Source organism: Micropterus dolomieu, linkage group LG09 (assembly GCF_021292245.1).
Source record: "Micropterus dolomieu isolate WLL.071019.BEF.003 ecotype Adirondacks linkage group LG09, ASM2129224v1, whole genome shotgun sequence".
Lineage (NCBI taxonomy): Eukaryota > Metazoa > Chordata > Actinopteri > Centrarchiformes > Centrarchidae > Micropterus > Micropterus dolomieu.
In genome coordinates this window covers 27,076,672-27,102,291 of record NC_060158.1, presented here as the reverse complement: position 1 = coordinate 27,102,291, position 25,620 = coordinate 27,076,672, and the positions used below count along the sequence as shown (strand labels likewise).

Sequence of the window (25,620 nt, the reverse complement as noted above, 5' to 3'; positions counted from 1 at the left end):
TGCACGAGTGCTTTTGCTTTTTGTTGGCTTTTGCAGCTCACACTGGTGGATATAATTAAGTAGTAGAATAAGAAGTATTCGACATGTTAAGCCTGAAAACCAAGGTGTTAACACTCCCATGATACCAGCACAGCTAAAGTCAGTATTAAAGTGCTGCTCCACTTACTCCTGGAGCTTATGAGGCTGTTGGCTACATAAGCTGGCAAGAGATGCGTTTGCATGCAAGTACAGGCGAACATACTCGTAGTTGTACAAGGCTCCCTTATTGTTCTTATTGGAGAAACTTGTTACATTTCGAAATGAATGGTATCTGGCCATAACATAATGAGATTCTGTAGTAGCTTAACCATAGATCAGTTTGAATAAATCAGTTGTAAGAGCTATGAAATGATGTATTGCTTCATGGTTTGTTAATGCGGTTAGTCGGGTGTTAAAGGTTATTATGGCAAGGCTTCATCTCAGCTCAACTCCATACCTGAGATTCTCAATTGGTAGAGGAATCAATTGTACAATATTCTTAGGAATTCTACAGCACCAAATTGTAGTAACATTTAAAATACTGTCAGTTACTGAATTGTGGCCTAACAAAAAACATGTACCTTACAATGGAAAAGCCTCAATAATCACAGTATGATATGGAGCTTTGAAACTGGTAAAAGGCAGTAAAAGCTTACCAGCTGAGTTAAACATGTAACTAAACACATACAATGCAATTATAATAAATAATTAAAGGAAATATTAATTATCGAGTTCAGTCAGTATGAGGTGTCTGAGCACTTCTAATTAGCGCTAGATAGCTAAGAAAATCGATTGACTTAAGTATCGTGTTTCGTTTTGATTCCCAATTGATATATAAAACTAGTTATTCTCCTTTATTATAACCAGTTAAATGTACCACTTTACTTCAAAAAGTATTTTTTTTATTTTTTTATTTATTGTTTTTTATTCATTTTATTTACCCCTTTTATATGCAGTCGGCACATCTCCACCGTGATATAGAAAGCTCAGAAATGGCAGTATTTCTTAAGGAAACTTAAGAAGGCTAAATTCCTGTACCAAGTTCTTTTACAGAGGAGCAATAGAAAGCACCTTGACTGGAAACATCACAAACTGGTATGAGATGTGCACGGCCCAGGACCGGAGGGCTCTGCAGCGGGGGATTCAAACTGCTCAGAAGATCATTGGTACCCATCTCCTGAGCATCAGTGATATCGGTGAGGTGAGGTGCCTGCAGAGCCCAAAGGATACTAAAGGACAGTACCCACCCAGCCACAGCCTGTTCACCCTGCTGCCCTCTGGCACACTGGCGCACGTTGCTACATGTAGTGATTAGCAATGCTTGCGTTTGTGAGCAGTATAAAGGGAACTACAACTTCATCTCATTATACAACGCTATGTTGTAACATGATAAATAAATCTGCCTTGTGCCTTGTATTGAGCACTGAAAAAAGAAACTTGCACCTCTTTGGTACATCTGATTATTAGCGTCAGGTGTAATTCATTAGAGTTGTTCATATCTTTTATTGCCTGTTGTCAGTTTTAGGGCTCAAGTGTGTGAGCGTGTGTTTATGCCTTAGTGTGCAATTATGATGTGATTATGATGACTGTGCAAGTGAAGACCTGGATCACTTGGCATGGATGAATGTAAAATATGAATATAAAAACACTGACATCACCAGTGCAAGCTTTTGAAAACATAGGTTCTTTTTTCAATTTGACACATTGAAAACAGCTTTTAAAACATGGACACAGCTTTTTGAAACACTGATCACTCATCACACTGAGAAAACTCTGCAGTGATTGGTGCACTGCAATTTGTGGAATGTGGGACTTGTAGTTTTTGAACTAGGGACGGATACACGATACACCAGCACCGCCTACACACACACACACAACGCCACACTTTATGTGTGTAATTTTTAAGAAATGTCATATGACAAAATATATGATTGGGAAAATAGTCTATTTGGCTGAAAGTCACAAAATTCAAAACAATGCTGGTGCATTTTGAAATGTTCAAAATATATTGTTTCTGTATATCGTCACGTTTTAACAAGCATGGCAGTATAACTATATGATGTTACTATATTCATTATGATCTCATATAATACTATATTATATAGCTTACCACTAGTATAATAGTAATAATAATAATATAGTTTCATTTTTGTGGGTTCTTTTCTTAAAAAGAACCCACAAAAGAAGATTTCATTAAATCTTAGTACAAGAAAAATGGTCTACATTGTTGTAATATGTTAATGCTAAGTGCTAACTCAATAATCATAACCACTCGTGCAGAACAATGAATTTTGCTGTAGAACATCAACCTTTTTTAATGTCCCGCACCATCCACGTTGTGATGGTTCGGTTCGCGAAAAGTGACAATTGTGCTTTATGAAAAGTTGAACATATTTCAGCAAAAGGCACCTAGCTAAAGAGCTAGCTAGCCCGTTATACAAAAACAGTGAGAGAGATGCGTTGTCAGGCTGCTCAAGCTGCCCGCAGAAGACCGGCTCACCGGGATTTCTCTTAGCACTCGAGATGGCTTGTCTGTCCATGTTTTCAATGAGCAGCGGAGGTGGGGGGCGTGCCGTGTTGTAGTCTTGACTCATACACTATGCTCATAAATAATTTTTCTGGTTTGCACAAATCTGTTTTTAGGGGCATATGCAAGTGTTTATACTTGAACTGTCGAGCCCTGTACATAATATGAAAGCTTGTCCAAATAATGCAGCTGTTAATAGTTTCTGCTGCTTACATCACGTCCATTTCTCTTTGTATATTGCACAGTTTTTCATCAACTCCCTGTAGTCGATCAATGAACCCCTACCACTTCCCTGTCAACATGGACTACTACAGTTCAATGAAATTCATGATTACGTAATTGCAATAATACTTGCAAAAGAAATAACAGTACTAGCAACGGCAATTATATTAATCAATCTTGCAGTTGCAGCAATCAGTAATAGTCTCAAGTAAATTTTTCGTCTCCCAACAAGTGGGCCTTCTAAGGAGAGAGATGCCGGTTGGGAAATCTACTCCTGGCGTCACTCAGATAAAAGCTTCGAATGGCTGTAATCAACATCTCATGCATTTTGCACATCTTAGGTTGAGCTATTGTTAGTGAAATCAAATCACATTGGCTTCCAGTAACAGGGTACAGGTAACGGGATCCTAAGGCTCACACCGGGACACAGCAGGTTGAGTTTAAAGGCAGTTCACTCGGTCATTGAGGCAGGGTTACAGTTGGCAACTGGTGCACTGAATCAAGCAAACTACTCTCAGATAAACACAGGTAAACAGCAAGGCAGGGCTCTAAAGGTGAACTCCACAGATTTTATGTCTCCAGATCCTCGGTAAGGTATTTAATGTGGATTTGTCATGTCTGATCAATACTTAGCCCATTTAATAAGGTCTGTGCCGGCACCAATACAGATACTATACGTATACTACAAACAATTTTATCAGTCTAGTTGACTTGGCTGCCTCATGCCAACAGTTTGCTTTATTAATCAGTATATAAACCTGGCCACAAGGCATTGCTTGAAACAGTGCTGTAGATATGACGTGATGATATGAAATGATTTGAGTAGCTCAATAACAACCTTTCTGCAAGTCTGAACATTGTGCTATCTTTGTTGTACCTGATGTCCTAGCCACATATGGACGATACACACACACACACACACACACCCACACACACAGACACAGACACGCCTTGCTATGCCTAGATCTAGTGATTCATCTGTCAGTGTGACTCAGATGTATTGGGTTTTAGTTGAAATGCAGGCGACCCCACATAACAGACTTTTTATTAGAAACACCTCTACTTTTTTTGTCTAAATTAAAAACTAAACTTTGAGCTCAGTTTAAGCGCTGAGGACATATTATTTGAGCATCTGAAACCTTATCTCTGTGAACTCACATTCCCTGATAACTTGTAATAGACCTTAATAGATTGTTTTATGGCCGTACTGTTGCGTTTGGATTCTACTATGATTACAGATTTTTCATGTTAGCTTCTGTTCAGTGCTTTTGCTAACCCCCATCTCCTTCTGCAACATCCTCTGCAGTTACTCAAAGTTTGACCAATGACAGTTTGTTTTCAGATAGCGTGTCCTACTAAATGATTGTATTGAAATGTCTGTGGTAGCTTTCATTGTTGCCACTACCCCTGGAATGCTTGCACACAATTGGAGCCTGTTGCACCAGCAGTTTGTAAGTCCAAACTTGGCCTTAAGTTTATAACTTAAGTGGAGATTTACCCATAACAAAATTGAAAACAGCTTGCACCACAAAAACTTGTTCTTATGTACAGATTAGTATTTACACCCAGTAACTGCCAGTTGGTACTGGACTGGACTGAAACAACCCAAGCTTTCATCTCTGCCAACATATCTGATCAGACATATTTAACATTTAACAACACAATCTCAAATTACAAAACATTTTTTGATTATGTTGGTAATACCCATCACCTAGTTTAAAATCACGCTAGTCAGTGATTTTAATTCTTAAAATCAATAAAAGCCGCTAGTCAAAAACGAAGGGTGAATGAACTCCTGGTTATATAATGTGCATGTCAACAAAATAATCTTGTTTTTATGTGTTTTCAACACTTTATTGTTCTGGATTATTCATTGTAATTGCTATTGTCGCATTTCACTCCCTGCAGTGTATATATGTATATAGTATGTCTCAGCAAAGCCGTATCTTGTAGTAACTAGGGATGTGCCGATTAAGCCTAGTTCACACTACACGATTTCTAGCCCGATTTGCCGCTCGCCGACCACCAGGCTGTGATCGGGGGTAAATCGACGTGTCAAACAGCTACCCGACACATTTCTAACACATCGCCGACGTCTGCCAGATATCTAGCATGCCAAATATCTGGAGGAGTCGGCCGACTCGACATCCTCATCCAGCCAATGAGAGCAGGCAGCTACTTTTTCACTACAAAACACTTTTTACTCCCCTCTTTGTAACTCAGACAATCCCTGCTACCTGCGTGTGCTAATCCATCCTTTCACCTTTTATAATAACAAACAGCAGCTGTTTTGTGAGTAGATCACGTCATTTCCCGTTTCACATTTCACGTGTTTCCTTGACAAAACGTGGTTTGGAGACCAGCGCCGGGTGACAGAGCTGCTGTCAGCTCGTGTAGTGTGTGACCCCCTGTCACCGATCAGTCACGTGGTGCGAACACTACAACGACTTCAAGACTCCCGTCACAAGACGGCAAGTTGTGTAGCGTGAACGGTACGGCCATCGGCCGACGCTGTAAGTCATGTAGTCTGCACGAAGCATTAGTCGATTAAACGTTGCTACCCTCGCTTAGTCTGCACCAGCAATACTAGTTGGATCAATGATTATTATATTTTATTAATGTACAATGCCAGTTAACTTCTAAGATGTTACACAGCCAATAGCCACAAGCGGGCCTCAGCACCCACAAAGTGGGACATAGATGACATCTCGTAAAATCAGCGCAGTTTGGAAAATGAAGGTTGTATGTAGTTCTTTATCAGAATAAATTGGCATACCTGTATAACCACTCGATCGGAGCAATGCACAGGCACTGCTAATGCAAGTCACATTCTACAAAATCTTGCAGATGTTTCACAATAAATGTCTGGTTAGGAAATTAAGGACTTGTGTCCACTAAAACACTAGAGGGCTTTTAATTTTAAATGGATACTGGAAGTGTCGGGTTTGTATGAAGAGCAATATAATATGTAAAAAACAGTAACAATATACTGATCAAACAGAGGGAATAGAAATATAAGGCCTATCTATATTACAAGCCTGCTTGAAATAAAGGCCTGGTACCTTTTACAGTTGCAGGTGAATAGATTCTCAGACAAGCTCTGGAGCAGTTTCTAAGCTCTAGTAGCATTTATGGCCATTTTTCAGCGATCTACATTAGAGACAATGATATCCTCAGTAAGTTATATTTAATGATATCAATATGGGTTTCCTCTCTCTGTGTTCAGTTCAGACTGTTGATTAGGTCTGTGCAATATTGAAAAAAAATTATATCTCGATTTCTTTCTTGAATCGTGTCGATAACGATAATTTGACAATATTTAGCATCCTTCAAAAAGTCGAATATTGTACTAGCTCGCTCTTGTTATTAGAATATTAATTGTTACTAATGACATTAATGGCAACAGGACTTTTTTTAAACTGGCTTTGATTCTGTCATTATTGAACCTGGGTGTGTTTTTGTGCTGGTACCTTGGCTGGTTCAGGTCTGTCGTGGATAGCAGATTCCCGAAGCTTTTCAAATTCTTGATATTCTGTGTGGTGGTTAGTTCGTGGTCTTTAAGGGCAACCGATTTTTGACGTAGTTTTGCGAATGATGTGTTTTGAGCCACATCCATCTCTTCAAAGCCAAAGCAAAGAGGTGGATCCACGTTTAGCGATTCATAATAAAACAACGTAGATTGCGAGGCTGGTGGTGTAAACTTCTGACACTGTTTGTTTACTCATTTTTAACTTCAGTCTTGAATTTTTCGTCTTGACTCATGCAGCAGTTAATGTGCGGACAAGGTGTTTTTGATTGTTTTTTGCAAATTGAGTGATGTAGCCTACTTGATAATGTCAGCTCACACATCCTTAAAACAGCAATTAAGAAATGATCGCAGAGGATACATATCGCACACCCCCTACTGTTGATTAGGAATTACAGTTTTAGCTTAGTCTGTTTTAAACAATATTTGTGTTTAGAAAGAAGCTGTTGTATATCCATCCCTCACAAATGAACTATCCCAAATACTAAATCGGACACGTGATGGGTACGTGGCCCATACCCACAACGTAGGCATACGTCCAGCCAAACGCAGACCCTGCACCAAAAACGGGCGGGTATGTTTGTGCCAACCTAAAAGCATGGAAGCCTTAATGGTTTCAAATGTCTTAAGACGTTAAATATTGATGTGTTGACACGGTATTTTCTAGACAACAGAAATTTTGCACCTTCACTGCTCACCTGCAATCCATGTGCCTCCCTTTTTTTTTTTTTTTAAATACTTACAATTATATTTATTTAATTACTTACTTATATTGTTTTTATTTATGCTGCTGGTCACTGGGAGCTGCCAAACAAATTTTTGTTGGATGCGAACAGTGACAAATAACGTATGTTCAGTAGCGTTTGGAGTGTAGAGTTTCCACAACCTGAAATTTTTTAGGGTCTCCTGTGTATTTACACTAAGCTCTTAATAGTTCATAAGGCTGTTTCATTTGTTCTAAGCTATTTATATTTGGCATTTCAAACTAAAGTAGGACATTCATTTGTATTGTAAATTGCTGTAACAAACACAGTGAATATGGGTAGGTAATAATCTCAAACATAAATCATGTAATTGAACCCTGATAGCAGAGAGAACCTTTTACTGCATGTTGGACCCAGAATTTACTAAGTAACCATTTAAAAACATTCCTCTGTTCCCCCTGAACAATGCATTGCTGGACTGTTTATTGACTTGCTGCTGTTTCAGCTACACCCACCGGGGTCTGACTGGTGGAGCAAAATGAACTTCACAGATGCTTAAACAAGAACTTTAAGTGTTAGGGTCATGATAAGTCAGAATGAGTCCAGAGAATAGTCTCCTAAAATATAAGGTTCAGAACATCACGAGTCAGAGAGTCACATCTGTAACTTTATATGTATTAGAGTTGTTTGTCCTGTGCCAGTTGATCTGTCGCCTTCAATCATACACCAGAAACCCTGACATACAGATAGACCTCTCGACCCTTCTGAAACTAGAGTGCAGAGTTTAATAAGTGCAACATGGATAAAAATATGCTTTTGTGTTTACTGCTGACATAATTTGTCAGATACTCTCTGGACCATTTTGACCTACACAAACTGTATGTCAACAAGAAAGTATTTCCCCGGCATCCTGCTCCTTGGCTGTGGAAAACTGTGATAGTGACTATGAGGCTGACTTCTTGACAAATTGTGGCGGGTGGTGTAACGTTCAGCTGGCTGCACATACTGTACTCTGCAGCTGTCAGAAACAACTGCTCACATGGCATGCATACAAGAGTTGGGTGATACTGTAGGAGTCTCTAAATCATTAAAACAATCGGTCTTGTATGTATTCCACATCAGCAATCATGGTGTGAAATGTGACACAATTCTAACTTTTTAAATCACAACATGTCCTCTGTCAGTAGTGAGAGTTTATCCTGTAGTGTGGGGTTTCTTTCACTGACTTCACTGTTGCTTTCCGAGATATTTCATTGGTATTTTACATTTAAAGGCTTTGTACACTGCCGTTTTGTATTTTGTATTGTATATAATTTGATTTCTGCTCTTGTCAAACATCTCTACCTCCTGTCTATTGCATTTTATCTACTGTCGATCTGTCTAGTGACTATTTGCATTATTCTCTGCTCACTCCGTATTGTTACTGTTTACTGCGTATTGGATTGTTTGTATTGGGTGATTTGTTGTGATTTGTTGTTGCCTAATCTTACATTGTTTATGCACCTTGGTCCGTACGAAACAACATTTCATTCAGCTGTACTGAACTGTTGCGGAAGAATGACATTGAAGTTGACTTTACTTGACGTGATGCAGAGCTAACATCTTGTTGAAGGCGTGAGGATCACCGAAAGGAAAAATTCAACCCAAACACTGATAATGACTTGCTTTAGTCCAACCAGCATTACATCCCATGTCATCCATTCTTTCTTTTGCTCTCCACTGTAAAACTCTCTCATAGCGTTGATTGGTCAGTATCAGTTTTGCCCACATGTGCTCAGAAATAATGGGTCTTTGGCTGAGTACGCTCATTAAGCTAACACAAAACAGCATCATAAAAACTAATAGTGCATGTACCTGTGGGTTTGTGGTCAAAGAACCAAGCACTTTGACATTGCATGACTTAAGCTGTGAAAAGATTTGGTGTTAAAATTGGCAGTGGCTTTAACAATTTCGTACAAATGCTTTTTATCAACTCTATTATCCTGGCTTTTTCAAACAATAGTAAGTCCACATAGTCAGTTTGTGATTCTGATTTGAAATTGTTGTGGTAGTTTTTGACCAGGATAGTGACATTTCACAAGATGTTTGACACAGCATATTGTGCCATATAGTATATACCCCAATATATGATATTTTTTATAATAGGATAATATTAAAGTTTGTCACAAATAATATTGATTTCATCAAAATATGTTGTATATGTACCAATGAATTGGGCTGATGATCTACATACTTATTAACTCTCATTTACATGCACACTTGTATCCAGGTTTTGCAATTTTCATGGAACATAGAGACAACTGAGTGTTAATCTCTTTGTATACATGACTCTAGAGCTGAAATGATCGGCAATTAGCCGATCGACAGAAAAATATTTTGGCATCACCCTGGTGGGTGCTACACATTGGTGGTGGTTGAGAGTAGTTGTCCCCCCTCACTCTGAAACGCTTTGGGTGTCTAAGATAAAGCAGTATACAAATATAATCCATTATTACTATTATTATTATTTCATTATTATAATTTTGATCATTTATTCTTGTAAGCATTTATCAATGAAAAACATTCCCATTATCTGGTTCCAGCTTCTCTGATGTTGGGCTTTTGTTAGTCAGACAAAACAAGACATTTGAAGACATCATCTTGGACTGTGAGAAACTGTATTGGGGATTTTTCACGATTTTAAAATTTAATTGTCTTTTAATTCAGACACTGAAAATAATCATTAGTTGCAGCTAGGGCTGTGCGATATGACGATTTTTGGTGAGGGAACGCCGCTTTGCACTGCGATGAGATTAGCTTTACGTTGGAATTCGGCATCTTTCCAATGTCCAACGTGAAACTAATATCCAACTTGAACCTAACTTCACCCCGGACCTTTCTTCCACATGTGCCAGTGTTGCAGAGAAGAAATTGCACTGGACGAGCCACACAACAGTATCCAGCAGTGGCAGCCGTGATATGTGTTAGTCAGGTACTTGCTGTGTCGTACTCTATCATGGTATTTGTCATGGTGATGGATTTCTCCCTTCTAAGTTCTCACTTACCACAACTTTATATTGCAGAGAAATATCCTGAGTTACAGTTGGAAATGCCATATTTCATTGAATCCCCCCCCCCAATTTCTATAATGCATGATTTTATTTTATTTATTGGCATGAATGTAAAACAACAATATTGCCAAAGCTAGAAATAAATTACAAAACAACAATTCATTTTATACAGTTCATTAATCACTATAAAAAAATAAATAATAAATAAAATATATATTAAAAATATTAAAATATAAAGTAAATTAAACAGTAAATGTGTGTGTGTGTCTGTGTATCTTATATTAATAGACAAATTTAAAAAAAAATTTTAGATAAAAAAAAAAAACAATAAAAAGGACAATTATAGCCCTATAGTTAAAAATGACCTATATTGGGATATGAATTTTGCCATATCACACAGCCCTAGTTGCGGCCCTATGTGACTCTAACATTATCCAGGTTTTTGACATTGTTTTTGTATTATTACCGCTTAGTTATAAGCTTCATTCTGTGTTAGGGCTTACACCATACCTAGGTTGGCTAAATGCGTGGTCTCCAAAGCTGCAGACATGCGCAGTGTTTCCCATACATTCATTTATTTCAGATTAATCAGATTGATTTTCGATTTTTCTTTTACTAGGCCTATTTAAAATTATATTTTATTGCAGAGCGCTGTAGCATGTTCGTGCAGCGCATCCTCTCGGTCGTCCCTCTGTCTCTCTCTCCCTCTCCCTCATAAACACAGCTGCACGCTGTGAATGTTGGAGACCCAGCTTCAATAAGTTATTAGCAAGCATGTAAGGAGTCTAGCTAATAAGGAGAGCTAAGTTAATGTTAGAAAACTCAGTTACGCTGTTATTCTGTGGGAAACACTGATGTGCCTATTCAAAAATGTAACTACATGCCAAAGAGGCATTTCATAGAGTAGGTCTGGACCTTTTTGTAGAGACCCAACAATTCCCACAATGAGCAAGCACTTGGGGACACAGGCAAGGAAAAGGTTCCTTTTTGGAGGTGGAAATTTTGAGCAGAACCAAGACTCAGGATGGCCATAGCTATAATTGTTTCTGGAGTGTTTCCAGATAATATTGTCTAAATGAACCATAAGGTGAATATGATTGGATCAAGCTGAGACAGATCTGATAAACAGGACTTAAACCAGCTTAGAGTGGTTCCCTTAATGCCAATTAAATGTTCCTGTCTCTGTAATAGGATGTGATGGTCAGTGGTGTCAAATGCAGCACTAACATCATCTAACAAGACAAGTACAGAGACAGAGTCCTTCTGTGTTTTCTCCTACAAATTTCTAATGCCGGTAAATTGTGAAGCAAACATGAAGCACAGTGAATGAAACAACATAAATACAGCAAACACATGGAATAGTCTCATAATTTAGTTATTAAATAATGTCTCTCCCATCATTGCTAAGTAAATGAAAGACTGTATGAATTTAAAAACACAGTGGCATGATGCGGCCTGATTGTGTACTATAAATCCGTCTAGTGTTGTGGTGGTGATTAGGGGTGGGGGAAAAATCGATACAGCATAGTATCGTGATATTTGCCTTGGCAATACTGTATCGATACACGGACGCCAAGTATCGATATTTTAGTATATAAATTGCAGATGGGAGTTTTAACTTTTGGGTACTAGAATAATAAAATCTATTGCTTTTTTAGTCCACTACAAAACTTAACAGGACCATATAGAGGACTGAAAAAGTGATATGAACAAACAGAGAAATGTCTCTCTTTAGATAAACAGATGTTGACAAAGTGTGACTTCAGGGACCTAATTGGAAGTTGGAAAAATGTATTAAATTGCAATATATCTCAATATATTTAAAATAGCTATATAATCCAATCGCAACATAAATATAGTGATAATATCTTATCGTGGGGCCTCTGGTGATTCCCACCCCTAGTGGTGATATCTATTGGAGAACATGTACATTTCTGCCTAATTTTCCTTCATCATCTGATAATGGAAGACAGGAGCATCAATGAAATGTGTTCTGTTTATTAGTGGTGGCAGACATTGGCTTTAATTTCAGCATATATAGATCGTCATTTTTTGTAGAAGGAGAAGAAGAGCCTGCCCACATAGCAAACCGTAATCTGAATACGGTGTAATGTAACATTAGGATCATTCACATGATTCATTCATTCACATTCTGTGCTGTTAGGCCTTTAAAAGCTTAATAATAATAAGCTTAGTGAATACATCTTCACTTTGGTTCAAATGGGTCAACACTACATTCTTTAAAATTTCCCTTGACCCTGACTAGTTAATGTGTAGTGTAGACACTCATAAGGGTAAATGGAAAACATTCTGTAAGGTATTTTAATAAAACTCACAACACCGTAGAACTGGTATAGAAGTGATATAGCTGCAATAACATTGGAATACCTACAAGTATTTATTATCATTAGTTTTGGGAGTGTGTTTCAGAGGTCAGAAGTCAACCAGAAGGACTTTGTCAGTGATAGAATCATGCAGTACCCTGGCCTTCAAGCTGTACCCCAGCAACAGTCACTTTGAATCCTGCTGCTGTGTCCTTGAGCCAGTTACTGAACCTCTCTCCAACGATAAGGGCCTCAGAGAAATGCCAAAAAGGACTACGCTCCTGTTGGTTTTTACAACCTTCATTTTTTTTCTTAGCTGTTCAGTAAAGTTAAAATTGACTAGGCAATATTTTATCAGTAAAGACACTACCCTAAAATGAGAAAGCAGGTTTCGAAAGGTTTAGCTGAAATACGATACAGTTGGTCTTTTCAGAAGCTAAAAGTGTTCTTGACACTCACTTTGAGCAGATCACCTAAAGTTTTCTCCGACTTGAGAGGGCATTTTGGTTAACTGTGATCGTCGGCTCACTCTGCAGTCTGTTTTGGAGCACAGGTTCAAACTTTGGCTGGGTCATTCAAGGACTCTCAAACTTGAAGCCACTCCAGCTTTGCCTTGGCATGGTGCCTCGCCCACTTGTGCTCTTCCTGTCTGAGGCTGTGTGCGCTCTGCGGCAGGCTTTCTTACAGGATCTCTCTGTATTTGGCACCAGTCTTATACTCAGTCCTGAGTCCATACCCAAAGCATGATATTGCCACCATGCTCCACAGTAAGAAAGGTGTTTCCTAGGTGTAGTGGATGTTCAGCCAAATGGTATTGTGTAATCAGACCAATAATTTTTAATAGTCATTTGCATAGACAATGCAGTCCTAACTCAGGGTCCGCTTGGTGGAGATGGAGATGAAGACAGTGAGATGCAGCTGAAACATGGTTCTTGCTACTTTTTCCAAGGTTAAGAATATAATTTTGCACCCAACCCCAATGCTAATATTTACACATTTCTGACTTAGCAATATGGAACTGTCTGCATGTATAAATGCACTTCATTACGCAAGATGCCGATTAGATTTAGAGACAAACTGTAAGTCTGCCTTTCAAACCTAATGTTGAAATTTGAGTCAAAAAGTCATGAAACATCTGTAATGTTGTTGTTGTGTAACATTGAAGAGCTATGTAACTGACTTCCCCATACGTCAAAAAGAGTGATTTAAGAGAGAACGGCCAAGCGAGGGCAAGAAATGAAACTATAAATTAACAGTGTTTACTAAAGCAGACCTACACTGGGACTTCTTCTCTTGGAATTTTTAACTTCACAATTAAGCAGTTAAATAATACCAAAACTGTAAAGCTGCTCTAATCAATATTTTTAATTATGCGTAATGTGAAAGTTGACGCTCATTTTGATGAAACTGCAGGCTGCACAAACAACATTAAGTTAAGGCTAGCGTTAATGTCTGTGGCCTGGTCTGTGGAGTATAAGCAAATTTTAGCCAAGGGGCTAGCCTTATGTAGTTAAAGCTAAAGTTAACCTAATCAATATTTTTATGATAACAATGGCTCAAATGACTGTGTAAGGTGTTGTTTGTAGTGACAAACCCACAGGGAGTAATCCCTCAGCTCTGCAGTTCCCCACAGCTCTGCGGAGCTTTTTAGCCTGTTTTAGCTCATGCTTTTGTTTTTAAAGTTTAACCTCTTTTCCAGCAGCAGGGAAAACCAGCTCTGATAAATCCACTGTAGCAACTAGGTGATGAACATGGTGCCGCATTTAGCAGCTAAAGAGGTGGGTACTTTTGCTGGAGACCAAAACAGAGCTTAAACAGTGCTGATGAATCTGGTGGCCAAAAACACTACTCCTTTGAATGCTAATGTCTGTGTGTGCTGCAGGGGTGTGCTTCTTCACTGGTCTCACGATTCCATTCGATTACAATTATCAGGTCAACAATTCGATTCGATTCCTCGATGCGTCACGATGTATCACCTCAAGGGTGGGAATTTCTAGGTACCTCATTACGATTATGAGGCTACGATGCAATTGTAAAACGGACAGGATACAGATGTTTTTTTCTCACTCACAGCATTATTACATTATTACAGTGTTATTACAGACCTCTGCTGTTGCTATTTTTATTTGAGGCTGCTGTTATTAGTATAGAGTCAGATACATGTTGAACTACACACTTTACAATGCTCCAGCCAAACCACGTTCTCTCCACCGTAATATATCTGTTCCTTTTTTTGTCTCGCATAGTGTAGTTACATGTTTGTGTCTTGTAAGTTGATTATAGTAATCTGGTACACCATGGGCCTTGAGAATTTGTGTACTAGATATGTGGATGAATGACAACAAACCAACTTTACAGCAGCCAAATAACATCCTGCTCAGCTTCCAGACCGCAGTCTGAAGAGGAGAGGTTTGCTAGCGCTAACTAGTAGCACTAGTAGTTGGGAAAACAACAGACAGACTTTAATAAACGGGCACGCTGTGACCTACACGGTACATTTACAGCCAGACTGAAACGTAGCGCTCATGTTTTCCTCTGCTCCGCTCGTTTTCACCGTCACCTACTGGCGCCTGTCACGTAGCTGTCATTTGAAGAATGAGGAGCGGACGCTAGCTAAGCGCTACCGAGTCATCATTAACGAATTATTAACGTGAGTTACGCGTTGACTTAATTGATCATGTAAAAGTTTAGTAGCAGCAGTCACTCACTCAATAGCCGCCTGTCTGTGCTAAACAGGGAGAACCAGACGTTTCCGTTGTGTGCACCTTACAGAAGCAGCAACAAGGAGCAGCAACTTCCAAATTTCCGAGTTCCACGTTTTTCGTTCCGTCAAAGGCAGGTGATCGTTTGCTAATATGTGTGTCATAAAAATGTTATTGATGTCTTGTTCCTCTGAGGGGAAAAAAATAGAGCTTTAAATAAGAAATGTTTCTGAATCTTTTAAAAAGCCAAACTTGGGTGATTTAAATTCAGGTTGGAGGTGGAGGTCAGATGCTTGGCACTTGAAAACATTTTTGTTTAGCTGCAAGGTTTGAATCACTGTAGGAAAGAATTTGATGGAGAGTTTCAGTTAAATGAACAATGTTTTGTTCTAACGGTGGTAAAAAGCCAGAGATCTAAAGTTGAAACAAGGCAAGAGGAGGATAAAACATTCACCGCACCACACAGCAGTTGGCCCTTTTAAGGAGCCAAGTTGCTGACAGTATCCCCTATATAAAAAAAATCAAGATGTTACTTCTGGTATGTTTTATTACTTCAAGCATTTGTACTGGCCTGACTGCAGGTCATGGAAAAAGCCCTGGATACTCCCCTAATAAAAGCGGAGGAGGATCACATTGTTTGGTGGCTTGTCCTCTGTTCTTCAACAAAAGGTGTCTACAGGTGCCTTGAACGTCTGGCAGTCATGCTTGGGTGGCAACATGATGCAATGGGAAAAGAAATCTTAAAGAATTCCGCCCTGTTTGTTTTGGCAATGCTCATTAATGTCATTCTTATTTTAATTCACTTAAACCTCCTCTTTCAAAACAGACTCCAGACACAAAAGACTAAGTGGCTGTATCGTAAAAGAATTGTTAGGGCAGAGAAATATCCCACAAACTGCATTTCAAGGCTTTGTGCCAGCATTGCTCAACATCAGGAGGTTTTTTTTATTAGATGCATTTAAAGTCGGCCTACATTACAGTTGTCCTCTGGACCTACGGAAGGGCTGTTGAGAAGGTTAGAAAAAAATTGGAAGAGTTATATTAGCATGGACAGCGATACATTGGTGAACATTTCACATTTTCCACTGCTTTTGATAAGCCAGTTAAATACATATAGAGATCAAATCAGTTTTTGATATCAGATTAATTATAAATAAACCTTACCTGCAATAAATCTTCTTTTGAAAAAGCAAGCTTAAAGAAGGCATGCTAGTGATTGACGATAAAGCAGTGACCATCCAGAAAAAGCTAATCTGTAGGACTGGAATTCTTTAGGTTTCCAATTTCCATTCCAATTATGATTATTTATTTGATACAACTAAGGCTCAGAAAGTCCCATCAACATGGTTTAATAAAGCACTATCTATTTATCTATCTGATCTTCCAACGTTCAAATAATTTCAAATTGCAAACAACTTTTTTTATATACAAACTATAAGACATACCTAGCTTCTAAGATTTCTGCAGAAATGCTTTTGCTTCCCTTTATGAACCGCTGTGTGCTGAATGGCAAAAAATATCTATCTAATCAACACCAGAAAAAGGGGTCATGCTTCTTTTTGACTGAATGTTGTTTTAAGTCACACTTCTGCACCCTCCTCTCGTCTTTGCTCAGCATATCACAAAGCCAGACACTTAGACAGAAGGAAGTAAAACAGATAGCTAGGCAGACAGGAAGCTGTCAGACTGTGCTCTCGATACTACACAATGTGACTTACTGTCTTCTGGCGTTATAGACTCGTATGGACCTGTATGTATGATTGTGCAGAAGAACACAGGTTGGCCAATCTTCCTTGCATTCTGTTTTTTTTTTTTTGCCAGGAGGTATACTTGTCTCAACCCTGTCATTCTGCTTTCTCTTCCTGTGTCACTTCTTTTTTCTTTTCTTGTTCCCTATACCGTATGTCGGTCTCTAGTACATGACTGCATGTGTGTGTATGTGTTTGTCTGTTCATGTTAAAATCATTTGAAGAGCAAAGAAAGAGGAATCCTGCAAAACACTGAATTCTGAGTGAGTGGTTACTTTGCAGATTTTATTTACTTCATCAAATAGATGAAGTAGACGCTGTGGCGTAATTAGGTTTTTTTAGAACTTAAAAAGATTTTGAAGAACTCTGGAGCTTAATGGAAAATAAAACATTTAAGAAAACCCCATTTGTTTCAGCAGAGCTTCAGAGGAAGTGTGCATTCAGGTTGTAATGGCAGTTCATAGAAAGCTTGAAAGTGGATTTAAAAGACAGCACCTTTGTTGTGAAAGGATGAGACATGGGGACTGCTCGCATTGTTGGAAGGAGAAAATCCTAGTTTTGTGTCTTCTCAGTGGGATTTTCAGAGCAGGCACATTAGGCTAATTCAATTTACAGACATCTAAGTAATCAGATGATTCAGCCTGATTTGGAGGAAATGGCTAAGAAATAAACAAAAGGCTTTGGTGCTTCTGCCACAGAGCTCCCACTGCTCTTAATGTTGAATTGAGACTAAAACAGATTTTGCCTTGTACCTTAGCCTTTCCTAATTGTATTGTAGATTTATTGTAACTAAACCCTGTGTTGAAATCGGCTTTGGTGTCAAAAATGAAAATCAGAATTAATCACAATATGTTTTGGTTTAAAATGCAAACATTTGGAACCAGTAAAAGCCAGTAAAACTTGGAAGATTTACTGGCTTGCTGGGTATGTGTTAGAAAAGCTTTGAACTTGTTTTTTTTTTTTTGCATGTGGCTCTACACTCAGATACAAATCTTAATATACTGAATTTCCATTAATGCTTTTGTGCACTTGGCTTTCTGTAGATCCTCAAAAGATTGAGCGTAGATGGATGAGATAGATGTGATATTTCAGATAACACAGAAATGCATGCACTGTTACTCCATAACTGAAAGAAATGCAATGCACAGGATGTCTTCACCACAACAAACATCTGCAATGTGGAATATTAAATAGATAAATAAGACATTATGTAAAAAAACATACATTTTTATTACAATTAAAATTATTATTATTAAAATGTGTCCCCCTTATTATGAATTGTAATTTAAATGTTTTTATATTCATAATAACTTAAGACTTAACTTAACTTATAACTTAACATAATAATAAGTTTTATTGAAGTTCAAGAGCAGTATGGAGAGTAGGAAGTGAGGAGTTGGAGGAGGAGATGGGATAGGAGGAAGAGCAGGAGTAGGGAGGAGGAGGTACAGAAGGAGGTGCAGCATGAGAACCTCTGGCCTGTCCCTGACCAAAGATAAGATGCTGTAGCAGAATAATGAGTTGTTTGGTGTGTTGTACTGTACAGTGCATTAAGGAATAAAAAATGTACAAATGTATACATTTGTTATTTCTTTTGTTGTGTTCATCATGTGAAAAGGTTTTTGTGGGGGAGAATCACAAGAAACATTACTTATAACTGGTTTTTGTAGTATTGTTTAGAATTTATCTCACCACTGTGTAAGACAGTGTTGTGGTGTGTGTGTGTGTGGGTGTGTGTGTGTGTTTGAGGGCTTGTGTGTTATGTCTGAGGGCAAAGTTTGTTTTTTCAGCCAGATTGAACGGTTTTGAGGGGAGAGCTTCATTTTGACCTGAAAAGAGGACGTTTGGGGAATTGGGTGAGAAGTGGTGGATTTGTGTTTAGAGTTTTGAGGAAAAGAGGCATCATTTCAAGAAATGTGTTCAAGCAGTCAAGAAAAACTGTAATCACAATTCAGAATGATAATTTCATATGTATTTATTTACTCAATATTAAACACACTGATGAAGCAGTAATTTATATTACTTTATATTAATAATGAATTAACTGCAAACAGAGTTTCAAAGTATTGTGTGACTGTGGCCACATATGGCATATGGAAGTTCAGCTGTGCACTCTAAACTTACTTAGCCTTCAAGGTTGACTGTTTTTAATTGCCATTTCGGCAAAACAGCCTGGAACTAATGTGTGTTGTATTTTGGTTGAAAAGAAAAAGTTCTTTGACATTTCTCTAAGAGGGACCCCTGTGGTTTGGAAAACACTGCTGTTGATCACAGAGGTTACTGTGCAGCATACAAATTTAAAGTTCAGTGAGGAGAGCAAACTGTGCAGCAGTTCCCAGAAAAGCATACAAACACAAATAAAAGTGTGGCAGCCAGAATTTGTGTTTTTCCAATATAAAAGAGAGGCAGGGTGCTGGCGCACAGATGTTTAAGTAAAAACTGTAGTCTTGTCTGGCATCGTGTTGACCTTTTTATTGTTTCAGCCTGTTATTTGTCCTCCTCCTCTTGTACATGGCCGTTGTTTTCCGGACCATATAATTTGGTCCACTTCCTGACTTGACCTGAGTAACAACAAACAAAAGCAATTATTTACAGTAGCCTTGTGGTGCCAAACCAAACCAGAATTTGGAAAGCCAAAATCTTTAAAATTCTAAAATACACAATTACAAAAGGGAAGAACAAATCATAGGTACTGATTTGTTTAGTGTTTTCCATTGAATCTTTACATTCAGTTTTCCATAACTGCAGCGCTGAAAAACATAATGCCAACCAAATGAATAGAATATCTTTTATACAGGCTGAGGCAACAAAGTGACAGCATAATATTGTATCAGTGGAAAGTTTGCCCAGTGTGCCCTGATGACTGGGCAGTGATGAGCTTATTACACATTAAGTAGCCTACACAATCTAATCTTCCTTTGGTAGCCTAATCTTCTTCAAGCCTTGGTAGCACAAATACTTTTCACTGTCCCACTTTTTACAGTTCATACTCATTATAGTGATTTAATTCAATGAGACAACACAAATGTGAGTAATCCATTTTCACAATGATTTTGATCTACTTCTGCTGTCCAAGCTGGTCTTCGAAGTATCAGCAGTATGTTTTATGGCTTATAAAATGATATATATATGCCCTACCACTACATATGTGAACATTTAACATGCTTTAAACTTTCCATATAGCGCCATCATCAGGTAAAATGTGTCCAATACTTTGGTTTATGACCAATAATCATTGACATTGCCATCAGTGCTAATTAGCAAACACTAACATGCGTACATTGTGTGCTAAACATCATTGAGAGCATGTTGGCATGCATTTAGTATTTAGTCATTTAGTAGCATTGGTAAGCATTTAGCTCAAAGCACTGCTGTGCCTAAGTACTGTACGGGCAAAGGGGTGTGTAACAGGCGATGTACCCAATGGGTTTCAATAAATAAAGGGTCCAAAGAGAAGTGGGCTTTCTGTAGCACACACCACTTAAATCTTGTCTTGATAAATGATGTCTCGGGACATCCCTAATCACTACTTTTGCTGATGACACACAAATCTACAGTATGTGTCTACCAAGAGTGGTGCGTAAAGATTTTAGGTGGCTAAAATATGTTGTGCTGCTGACACCGTCCACACCAGTAGGTTGCTTTGCTTCTGTGCTGGTACTGCTGTCCGCTTCTCCAAGCTGGGGGTGTGCGTACCCCCATCCACTGTAGGTAATACACTGACTATGGATAAGTAACTCAAACAGTTCCACTTAGAAAAAAAATGTGTGTTAAAGGGATAGTTTTTAGATAGATTACAGAGATTCAGCTATGTTATTGATCTTTCTATACCCTGCAAGACCAATCAAGTCCACGAACTAACAGTTGCAATTTAAAATCCAGAGATGCATTTGCTACAGGGTCACCCAAACTATAGAGAACTGCAAACTTGATTGGAAGCTTAGCTCAAAGAGCCATGTTGTTTAGGTGACTGAATAACTGCTGGTAAATGGGGATAAATAAGGCAGTGTTATGCTGAAGGGGATTGCTGTGGCGCTGAAAAGTCTGACGCAGCGGGTCACATGAATGCGGCAGTTGGACTGCTTTATACTCTTCTGATTGATGGCCTTGCATTGTACTACATCTAGTAAATTGAAAAATAACTTACAAGAACTAGGCTGTGTGAAATTAGGTCACTTTGAGTCATTTTACTGTTAACTGGTCACCACTCTCTTGACCAAAGTATGGCAGGATGTTTGTACAATAAATTTGCTTTTTCGAATTACAGATTGTATTCACACTGGACCGGAATTTGTCAGGGAAATTGTGATTTGGGATTTTGATCCCTGTATCGCATAGCAGTAGGCTAATGAGTTTTGTTATTGAGCCTGTTGACAGATTGGAACATTTCGTAAAGGAACAGTTCAATATTTATGGAAATATACCTACTCACTGTCTTTAGAGTGACATGAGAAGATCAAAGTCGATCTCATGTCTGGTTGGTAATCTGTTTTATGGTGATCTTGATAAAGACCAAATGCAGAAACGCAGTTAGTCTACAGAAAAAAAATACACCTACCAAAACTAATGCTCACGTTGTGTCTCATTTGTTTTACCCTTACAGAAATGTACAGTACTTGTGCAGAGTGTCTCAGGCTATAGCACTGGTTGCCTGTTAAACCAAGACTGGAGAAGGGAAGAACGGGGAGTCGCTTTTGTAAGAAACATTTCTAGCACCTAATTCACAAATTGTCATTTTTACATCTTGTTTGTGTACAGAACAAACAATATGCAAATAAGCTTCAGAGGTGTAGGGAGGACAGAGCCAGGGTTTCCCCTTAATTCCAGTCTTTATGCTTTAGGTTTACCATGTCCTGATTCCAGCTCTGTTCTTTCACCCACTGTTTAATTGTCTTTGAGAATTCTCTTATCTGATGGGTATTCTCTATGCTGAGCATTTAGATTAAGCTGCTTGCACCTAAACTGCTTTCAGAGTTTTCATTACTAATATCCACTACAGGCTCAATACAGTGCTTTTCTAAATCACTTGCACATTACTGATGTATTTTATCAGATGACCTCTGTGTTTGGATGGAACTTTTAACTAGGACAGAGTAGCAGAGACTCAAGAATGAATTTGCGATTATTACAAATTGCAGGAGAACCCCAGATAATAATAATAGTTGTGCACAAGCAGAGATTTTCCTGGTGATTAAAATAACTAACAATGTCAGCAGTTAATGACTAGACATTACCAGTGCAAACAGAGCTGAATAGACTCTTCCAACATTGTTGTTGCACTTAGCAGCTACTGTCATTAAAAAATGGTAGGGACTGTTCTGCCATTCCAAATTATTGGTAAGGACATGTCCCTGTCGTCCATATGCAAAGTTACACACTTGTAATTGTAATTGAATGCAACCACATTTGTTTTAAAATCACAAGTAGATCCATTTGCATGATCCACATGGCCTGCTTTGAATATGTAGCCTCCCTGATGAACTTAATTTGAACCTGATAGAATCCCTTTCTGATCAAGGTTCCAAATGGACTGGCTTGGTGCCTTTTGAAATTTGTATTTTTGTTATTTTTCCCACCCGGTTCTATGTAGTAAAGCTTCACATGGATTGGCAGTGGTACATTTTTGACTCCTATGACTGAAAAACAGGAACTAGTTACAGGTGTTGGTACACTTGTTTCACATTTCCCATGTGGTTCAGAAAAATGCTGACAGCAGATAATCTTGTGTGCCATCTACATGTTGACACACAGACTTCCTTTACCATTCTTTACTGAGAAGGTTGTGGCCAGTAACGTTTCAACATATACGGTATAGCATCTAGTCATTGTGTGGTTATCTTTTAACAAACATTTTAAAGTAGCTGCACAAAGCATCATAGGGAGGCCTTAAAGTAAAACCTAATTTAGATTGAAATGTACACTGAGAGCACTTAAAGTGGATCCGACTGTGCGGCCTGGCCTCATTCACCAGGGTTTACCATTCTCAGAAGCATAAAACTCAAGTCTCCAAAGTGTTCATGACATGTGACTTGTGGTGAATGGGGTTATGCATCTGACACAGATTGACTGTCTGAATATACAGTCCTGAGATTTACAGTGCAATAAATTGATGTTATATTTTTTTCTCTCTTCCATGTACTGGACTGTGATACTCAACCACTGACACCATTACAGGTAAGTTGTGGTTTCCTCTTATTTCTTACTGAATATGAACTGTATGCCTATGTGCACCTAAATTCAAGTTTAAAAGTCAAATTCAAAATGGAAAAAGTGTCACCAATCAACAGTTTTAGACTGTATTTTGTATTTAACATTGTAACAAAGCTCAAGGTGTGGACTCAAGTCCCAAATCTGGTGACTTTGACTTTATCATCAATGATTTGTGACTTACTCTGAGATTAGACTTGATATCTTCCCCAAGCCAAAGACTTTGAACTTATGTTATAAAAAAGTATGTCATGAATTATTTATTTCTGCAAACAGCTGTACTTTGAATCAATGTGACAGCAGCCAATCATATTGTGCAAGCAGTTTGTCAGTGCAGACCAGCAGACATGCAACAGCTGTTACCTCAGAATAACTCATTTGGCCATAAACAATATGTTGTGGTCAGCAAAACATGGAATGCAACATGCAAAAGAGTTGACTGATACAGATGGAGGTAAAACAACTTCCAACTTAGTTTGACATTTGAGGCAGCACAAAGAACAATACATTGATATTAGCCAGTATTAGCTAGCACTGGGTTGTTAAAGATGCATAATTAAAATTAATATATTCAGTGTTTCCCCTAAAATTGTTTTTAGTCACAGTGAATGAGCATGCGACGCCATCCCGACTTCTTCACTTCATAGCCAAGACTTGAGACTTGCAAAACAATGACTTTCTCCCACCACTGGAAAAAGTGCAACTAAGGCGTCCTATCAGCACTTTTATCAAAGGGTCACTAATGATACTCAGTGCCAATTTTAGTATACATAGAGTAAGTAATGCCATAATATGGCATTCACAGAGAAGTAGTTAGTTTGAAAAAAAAGGGGGTGCTTGATACGCACAAAGGTAGCAAGATTCTGAAGTGATTTAGAAGTGGTAGTATTTTTTCCAGCAAATTTGCAAATACCTTGGTTTTCTGCATCAATTTCAAATACTGTTTCTGAATCCACATTCCCTGATTTAGTGCATGATTTCTACAAAACAGATAGCACGGGGCCCTGTGTGGGTTTACACAGTACGTGTGCCTGTGCCTTCAGCGAAACCTCTGTTTGTGTGGCCTAATGTGATCCTGTTATAATCGGGAGTGGATTTATGTTAGGTATGAGGAGCTTATGAACCCCCTGGCAGTCAGTGTGGAGCTCCACTGTGTTTTAATGCTTCAGGGAAAGTTGAAAAATGCTCTCAGGCCTAGATGGGGTTGAATTATTCATGGAGATAGAGGGAGAGGAGCTGTAAAAGCCTTCATCTTCACTTTTCTACCCCTGGCTGTGCTGCTTCATGGTGCTCACTGAGTGATGGGGTGAGTTGGGGTAAGAAGGCACGTGATTATCTTTGTAAAATATTGATACCACATGGACTTGCCAGGGGAAGAGCGGAAAGGGGGGGGGGTGTATGCTAAGGGTTTACACCAATTACCTTTTCCTTGTTAATGCCCATCCAGATAGCAATTTTTGGGGATGTCATTGATCCCTATCGTTTTTGTATTTTGGTTTACCCATCATGCTGCTAGTCATGTTGACATTCTCTCATAGTGACGCTCTCTGCAGGTTGTAAAATAAGGAGAACTATGCAATGCTAGTAGGCATGAAGACGGATGTGAAAACAGCAACTGGACTGAAACATAAAGATTAGGGGTGTGACAAGATCTTGTGGCACAAGATCTTGCAGGATTAAAATGTGACGAGATTTCTCTGTGGTGGTGTGGATTGGGTGGAAGGATAGTAAGTTGGCTGCTTTTCACCTGAGAGACCAGCATTTGGTTCCTGTGTGAAACAACACTGGTTTGTTTTTTTAAAAATAAAGTTAAGTAGCATGAGCTGCGTTAGCTTTGTAGCATTAGCGTTAGCTAGCTAGTTAACTATATTAGGCCCCCCACAGCCCCATACCCTAACCTACACATGGGTGTGTGCCTAAACCTAAGTCAGTGATTCTATGCCTGTTGACCAGTAAACCCATCAGCTGCAGCCTGATAGCCGATCTGCTAGCAGGTAGGGTTCACCTCCTTTGTGTCACTGCGGTGTCCAAGTGTTTATGTCATGTAACATAGAACGTAATTTACGTAACGTGGGCAAGGAAACGGAGTTCGAAATTCCCGTTTTGGGACAAACGTTACCGGTAGGGGCGTTATTTTAGGATACGCTCATATGAGTCGTATTTGGATGTTGGTTAAAAAAACCTATGTTGTTGGACACCGGCATACGCCGTGATGGTAATCAAGTAAACCCACTGTAGCGCTAAGAGAAATGTTGTCTCGTCTCGATCTCATGAACCCATCTCCTGTCTCGTCTCGTTGGTATTGTGTTTCGTCATACCCCTAATAAAGATCCAACGTGTGTTAAAGTCAAGGGCAACTGGACTTGGTCGAAGAAACTCAAAGACGTTTTCTCATCCAAGAGGGTTCTTCATTTTTCAGAGTTTAAGAGATGCTCCCTACATGGACAGGGAAAATGGAGGTCTTGTCAACAGTTGATGGTAAAAGTGAAATGAGCATACCGTATTTTAAATTAAGTGTATCATAAAACATAAAATGCTGCCTTTGTTGTAGATGGGGGGAAAAAAAACACAAGGCGATATTCAGGTAATAAT

General features: G+C 38.7%; 1 protein-coding gene across 8 annotated transcripts in view; it reads left to right on the top strand.

The window, feature by feature from the left end:
* The window catches only part of thrb (thyroid hormone receptor beta), a 98,970-nt gene that overhangs the window by 4,486 nt on the left and 68,864 nt on the right, over positions 1–25,620 (top strand). For 3 of the 8 annotated variants that reach the window (XM_046058035.1, XM_046058030.1, XM_046058031.1), the window contains exon 2: positions 21,425–21,517. The exons of the other annotated variants lie outside the window; for them this stretch is intronic. The gene's annotated coding sequence lies outside the window, so the exon portion shown is untranslated. The remainder of the gene's footprint in view (positions 1–21,424; positions 21,518–25,620) is intronic. 8 annotated transcript variants of the gene reach the window in all.